The 7,143-nt window shown below is 41.9% G+C and overlaps 1 protein-coding gene across 8 annotated transcripts in view; it reads right to left on the reverse strand.

Moving 5' to 3' along the window:
• Gramd1c (GRAM domain containing 1C) overlaps positions 1-7,143 on the reverse strand; it is an 89,029-nt gene that overhangs the window by 31,931 nt on the left and 49,955 nt on the right. The window contains exons 1-2 of one of the 8 annotated variants that reach the window (XM_031363951.1): positions 2,872-3,188; positions 921-1,047 (exon numbers count right to left, since the gene is read on the reverse strand). The exons of 6 other annotated variants lie outside the window; for them this stretch is intronic. The gene's annotated coding sequence lies outside the window, so the exon portion shown is untranslated. Of the gene's footprint in view, positions 1-920; positions 1,048-2,871; positions 3,189-7,143 lie in introns of those variants that run through there. One more of the 8 variants, XM_031363950.1, reaches the window with a different exon arrangement.

Raw genomic sequence — 7,143 nt, forward strand, 5'->3', positions numbered from 1 at the left:
GCTGATTGAGAACCGCATACCATCATCCACAAGGCTGAAATCCCCAGAACTGAAAAAGAAAGGTTAAGTATGCCCATTTGATAAGAAATGATACAAGAGGAAGTTCCATGGATAAGAGCACTGGCTGCGCCTCTAGAGGACCTGGGTTTGATTCCCAGCACCTGCGCCGTGGCTCACAACCATCTATGACTCCAGTTCCGGGGGATCTTCTGGCCATCTCAGGCACACGAGTGGTGCACAGACCTACATGTAGGAAAATTGTAAAAATAAATAAGTAAACAGAGTTAAATAGAGAAACAGATAGGTTGTTTTTCACCCGAGATAGGGTTTAATCACGTTCTCCAGGCTGATCTCGGGCTATTATTCTCCAAAGAAGTTGAAACTAAAAGGCACATCCCACTTAGAAAATGATGAGTTTTCAAAGTATGTAATAAAGTGACTACTGTACATAAGGACACTTAAGTAAAGATGTTTAAAGTGGTTTTTTTTTCTATAGAAGTAAGTTACTTATCATTTCTGATAATTACTGATCTGAAATCCATACAACCTATGATCACAATTCAGAGTCGTCCTAAATGTCAACTCAGAACCAAAACTCTTAATTTACTATTGTATCTGAATATTTTAAGCATTTTTAGATCTCTGTACACCAATGAGCTCTAAATTACATTTTCCTAAAATATAAAATGCAAGAAAATAATCTTCAGAATATTAATTTACGAGCTGGGCAGCGGTGGTGCACGCCTTTAATCCCAGCACTTGGGAGGCAGAGGCAGAGGCAGGTGGATTTCTGAGTTCGAGGCCAGCCTGGTCTACAGACTGAGTTCCAGGACAGCCAGGGCTACAAAGAAAACCCCTGTCTTGAAAAACAAAAACAAAAACAAAAACAAACAAACAAACAAAAAAGAATATTAGCTTACTTTTAATAAAGTCCAGCTTGCTTGCTTTACAGATAGCACATCAGTGGTAAAATCACCAAATACAGCAGAGAGATGGATCCGTGGTTAAGAGTGCTTGCTGCTTCGTCAAAAGACCAGTGGTCACATCCTAGATCCCACATGAGGCAAGTCACAAACAGCTATAACTCCAAAGATCTGACACACACCCTTGGGATTCCATGAACATCACACACACACACACACACACACACACACACACACCGACCCACTTAAAAAACCTTAATCACCAAGTAAAGCAAGCTGTAAACTATTTAGAAAAATAACATCATATTATAGTAACAGACTGCTTTCTAGGAGCATTACAATTAATTATATGATTACGCAAGACAAGAGAGAAAGACAGGAGAGAGACAGTGTGGTACTTGAAGCAACTGTCAGTAAGATCTTTCATCCATTCCACAGCTCTTTATTGGGAATAGAACGTGTGGTACCGCACTAGACCCTAAGGGTATAAAAACAATCTCCAAGTTCAGTACTTCTATCTGAAGTGATACAGGGCACTCTTAAATAAGATACACATGGTCATGTGCTAATGGGCTGGTAGATTTCGTGGGATAGGGAAGTGCAAAAGGAGTTAATATTATGGAGGACCAATGTGACCAGATAAGGTTCCATAGTGGAGACCTATGGGTAAGCTGAAGGAAAGAGTGATGTGGGGAAGGGAAATTAGATGAGAAGACTACCAATGCATAGAGAGGAATAGATGAATGGAAGTAATGTTACCACAGAGCCAACAAGTCACCTGTTAGCCCAATTAGAGAAATGCTTTAAAGTTAGGAAGAAGGATGTAAAAAAGTACGTAATGGGGTCTAACGTAAAAGACCTGGCATTTCCCTACAACAAATGCCACCTCCCCTTCCCTCCTCCCAGGAGCAGCTGTGTGTCCTTGTTTTACTAGATGACTCCTGTTACATTTCAAGGAACCAGGGACGCTTCAAAGGAAAACGTCTGTACTTGGGGCCCGCTATATCCCAGTTTGCCAAAGCCCAGATGGCCATGACAACAGTTGATGACAATTTAGATGTCATTATCCACATTTCAAAATGTCAAAAATATCCAAATGCCTGCAATAAAGGAGGTCAGTTAAGAAAGACAAGCCTCTTTGCTTCAAGTGGAAATCTCAGGTTGGAGAACTCTAACTGAAAAATCACACACCTAGAAAACAAATGCTGTCTTTTTAGTGGATGGAGTCGTCTCAAGTAGGATATCCAGAGAAGACAAATGTAAAGGTCCACAGGTGACAGTTAAGGGAACTCCTGTCCTTGGTCCTAAAGGGACTCGCCTTCTACCCCAGAGACTCCGTGTGGATTCTGTTCTCGTAACAATAATTCATATTGCGAATTAACTAAGCCTGCCAGAGACATCATTTTTGGAACCGTTTTCATATCACAAAAGGAGGGTTAGTTAGCTTTACCAAAAGAAGACAATTTTTCGGCACAACCATGTTAGAGTATTAACCTTTCACAAAAAAATTTTTTTTGAAATAATAGTCTTTTCTTAACTCTAAAATTAAAGCAAACAAATGACTTGGTGGTGAACACTCAGCTTCCTAAGGGTAAAAGACATGCAACTGGCAAGCAAAACCCGAGAACAAAATGCTATTTAAGTTAATTAGCAAGATAATTTCAACGTACATTTTCATCCATTAGTTAAATGTAAATACATAATTGGTTAATGGAAAACAAAACAAAACATTTAATTCACAGTGTTGTAGATTTGCTAATTTGTTAAAAATGACTATTTCTGCAAGGTTGTCCAGCTGTCTCAAAAAACGTGACTATTTACAATCACACTGTTCAAACATGCCAGTCTGATAGTCACAACTTTTTCAGTATTTAGCAACTGAGCCTAAAAAAGGCAGAACAAACAAACAAACACCGACCTAAATATTATATGAAAGCCGATCACCTACCTGCACGGGAGCAGAGTGGCTCTGGGTTCAGCCTGCAGATACTTGAGCAAAATAAAGATGGACCAAGCAGTAATCAGATAGGAGTCAAAAGTCAGCAGATCAATTTCTGGCCCAGAAAGCTTGGTGTTCTAAGTACTCTATGAAGTCTTTATCCACGGTAGAGCTTCAAACCTTTGATGACAGCTAAGCAAACTCGCTACCTCAATTTCCTACTATTTACGAAGCTCTTCGGCGGGTAAAAGCCAAGTTCCAGTACAGTGTGAAGCTTCAGTTGTCGCTTCCTGGTTCTGAGCACCAGCCCTCTTTCCAGGGGGCCGGTCAGGCTGCAGAAGTCACACCTCACTCGACAGGTTCCTAAGCCACACCCATTGGAAGAGGCTAGGTAAACAATGTTTTATTAAAGGGACGGTTCCTAATTTCTTCTACCGTGCACACCGATTAGCGACAGGATGCAAATGAAAAGACTTACGTGTGCTCAATTAATGTACAATACCTTTTTGCAATATTACTTTAACCCCACGTGAAAATTAACTGTTAAAACTTAACCTCCCCATGACAACAGTTTTCAATTCAACTCTAGTGAGTCACAAATATCTGTTCTTATTCCACATCAGCACTGACCAGTATTCTCATCAGACTCCTGTCTTCACAACTAGCATAGATCCTATCCTGAGTACCCTAAATGGAATGTTGGGGAGTAGCCGGAAGAGCCAGCTCTTCAGGTGAGGCATTCAAGCATGTCTTTCCTCACTGCAAAGTTTAAGGTGACGTCTCGATTACTCGTGATTCTTTCCCTTGAAAATATCTGTGGCTTTGGTTCATTCAGAACAATTTCCTGGCAGAGTCCTGGACTATGACGAATAGGACACAGAGTCTCATCTACCAATTCTAAATTTTCCCAAAGGGAAATGTTTTAAGTGAGAAATCAAAGCTTGCCCTAATTTCTAACAGTTCTCTCTGTTAACCTAGTAAAGTGTACAGACAGGTCAAATGTTGCTTGACAAATTACCAAGACCAGCTTTTGAGAATACTAACCAGAGTGACACTGAAGAATCCCACACCCTCCTGTCAAACGTGGTGTAGATAGCACACACCTTTAATCCCAGCATTCAAGAGGCAGAGGAAGGTGGATCTCGTAGTCTACATAGTGACGTGGTAAGTTCTAGGACAGTTAGAACTACATAATAAAAACACCTTATCTATAAATAAATAAAGATATACATACATACATACATACATACATACATACATACATAAATAGACTCCACTCCCTCCTGGGAAGGAGACACACTGAAGGCCAGCTCCCACTATGAAACTCTGATTTTTGTACAAGGTTCTCATTGGTTGACACTGTAAGTACACACACTTCCTCTGCTGACCAAATAACTGTGGGAATGTTTATCCGTAATTGGTGTTCACGTACCTCTTTCACTAAAAAAAAAAAATCACTTGGGAAAAACAAACTTACTGGTCGACTGAAGTGGTAGATAGATAGCAAAATTTAGTTTGCATAAAGGAGATGATCAAATCCCCCCCAACAAACACAAAAGTTGGACCCTGGAGGAAGCCCAGGATGCAATGCATAAGTAGAAGAGGAATGGATGTCAAGAAGGGTTCAGGGAAAGAACAGAGTTAAGGGGAAAATCCAGTTTCCTTGTGGAGAAAGAAGACCAAGGTGCCCAACACTGTGGAAAGGTCAGCGGGTGAGCATGTAACCAGCAATGTATGGCAAATGCCAGCATCTGGAGGGTGAGGCCACCTGGCACTAAGATGAAGTATGTATGCTGTGAGCCTGGAGGAAGAGCCGGGTCATGGGGAGCTCTGTGTGACAGGCCGAATCACACGGCCTTTGCACTGTGGAAAAGGAATGGATGTTAAGAGTCGTGCTCCCAAAAGTCACTAAAACTCCACTCAACAACCTCAAGATAGATTAGTGTTAGAAAGAGCCATCTGGGTGAATGATAAGAACCTTGGCGACAGTAGACACGATTGGCAAAGAAGATATAAGAAACAAGAGTTTGACCATGGTTGTGGCATTGGATAGCTAGGCTGAAGATAAGTGGAGCTGTTCTGTTGACCAAAAGGATGATGATAATGATGATGATGGTGGTGGTGGTGATGGTGGTGGTGGTGGTGGTGGTGGTGGTGGTAACAATTTAGGAATACATATTTTTGCCCTGCAGGCTACCATGTAAGCAAATATAATTAAAAGTGTAAAGTTGGTGCCTTTTTCATAAGGCAGATTTAAATTCTGTCTGCATTTATTAGATTCGGACCACCACCAGAGCCAAGGAACTGTGCAGAGCAGTCTCAGCTCTGCCAGTGTCCTGGGCTTGGTTCAGGCAGGCTGAGCTCAGCTAGACAGGCTCATACATTGAGGATGCCCATTCAGCTGGGGATGCCCTCACATATCACAGGGACCCATTTCCTAGAGATTAGAAAGCTTCCTGCCTGCCACTCTGGTGGAGTCAAGCAGTCATCAGAAAGGCGATGACAAGCGTGACTGAGCAGAGGGAACTGGCTTTCAGAAACAACTTGCTGATCCTCGGTCTCTGCCTCACCTCCTTGTATGTCTGTGCTGATCAAAGTCTGCCTGTGTGCCCTTCTTTTCAACCCTGTGTTCTTGACCTTTGTCTAAAGAAGCCTCTAGGAGGCTAACATGTGGTTCTTTCTTTACATACTCACAGTAACGCATTACATCAGTTGTTTTAAACTCTCTCTCCTTTCCTGACACACTGACAAAGAAGACTCTCTCCTACCATCATTCTAGTTAGTGACCCTCAAAACAGAATCTAGAGTGACAAATCACAACTCAGGGAGAATATGCCTGTGGACATTTAACCAGCTCCCCTCAATACTTTATGCCCACGTGGAAGAACACGCACACTACCTTTGGCCATTGGGAATAAGACTGAAAGCCATGCTGTCTAAGTCTTAAACTTTTACGTGAGTGTAGGTTTCTGCTCTGTAAGGTATTGGACCTGAAACTTCATTTTCAGAACGCACTTTTTTTTTTTTTTACCTTTTTTTGTATGTGTGATCTATGTGAACAAGTGAGTGTGTGTGTATTCAGGTGTATGTGGGCATGTGTATTCATGCATATATGGGGAGTACATTGTGTGTGTATATATATATGTGTGTGCATACATGTGTAGGGGTGAATTCATGGGTGTGTGTGGCTGTGTATGTACAAGTGTGTGCATGCATGCATGCATGCATGAATGCATATGTGGGCGATGCATTCAAGTGCGGAAAGGGTCTGGATGTAGGTGTGAGTATATGTATGCCACTACATGTGTGCAGAGACCAGAAGACAATCTCAGGTGTGAGACCTTGCCTTCCACTCTCTTTGAGGCAGGGTCGCTTATTTCCTGCAATGTATGCCAGGCTATCTGGCCTGCAAGCTTTCAGAATCCTCCTGCCTCCATTTCCTATCTTATGACAGGCACGATGGGATTACAGACATGTGCCATTGTGTCCTAGACACACAGTTCTGTGTCCTTTAGTGAGCTCTGAGGATCCAAGCTCAGGTCCTCAAATTTGCAGTAGCAAAGCACTTTACCCACTGGAACATGTCTCCTACTGAGTACTCAAATTCTGAGGAGGACCAGCTTCCTGGAGCCCATACCACAAAGCAAGATAGTACAAAAGAAAGCTTGTTTAACTGTGACTTCTATCTATACAATAGTAATCCTAAATCCAATGAAAAAATAGCATAAAATTCAACTGAGCTTTAACAACAAAACCTTTAATTTTTAATCCTTATTATTACTGATAGCCAAATGTGTGTGTTTATACATATAGATGCACCTGTCGTATTAATTCAACTATTTAAAAACTATAGTTTCTTTATACTTCACTATTTTTGACATAATTTTCCTGTCTAATTAGAAAGCCACAAATGAGTGAAGCTCCCTCCCTGCTGCCTGTAGATCAGGATGCAAAGTTCCCAGCTCCGGGGCTATGCCTGTCCGTGTACCACCACATTCCCCACTATGATGATGATGGACTAAGCCTCTGAAGCTATAAGTATAGTCTTCACTCCTCATCAAGAAAACTTTGCAACAGGTAGAGACTACTACAGAAAACTATAGCCAGTCAAAATGAAGAGTTGTGGAGCCCAGGCCCAGTGGCTACATCTACTAAACACTCCACATCTAAGGCGGCTTAGGGAACACTGTAGAAGAAGAAAAAGAAGGAGGAGGAGGAGAAGGAGGAGGAGGAGAAGGAGGAGGAGAAGGAGGAGGAGGAGAAGGAGGAGGAGAAGGAGGA

Source organism: Mastomys coucha, unplaced genomic scaffold (genome assembly GCF_008632895.1).
Source record: "Mastomys coucha isolate ucsf_1 unplaced genomic scaffold, UCSF_Mcou_1 pScaffold12, whole genome shotgun sequence".
NCBI lineage: Eukaryota > Metazoa > Chordata > Mammalia > Rodentia > Muridae > Mastomys > Mastomys coucha.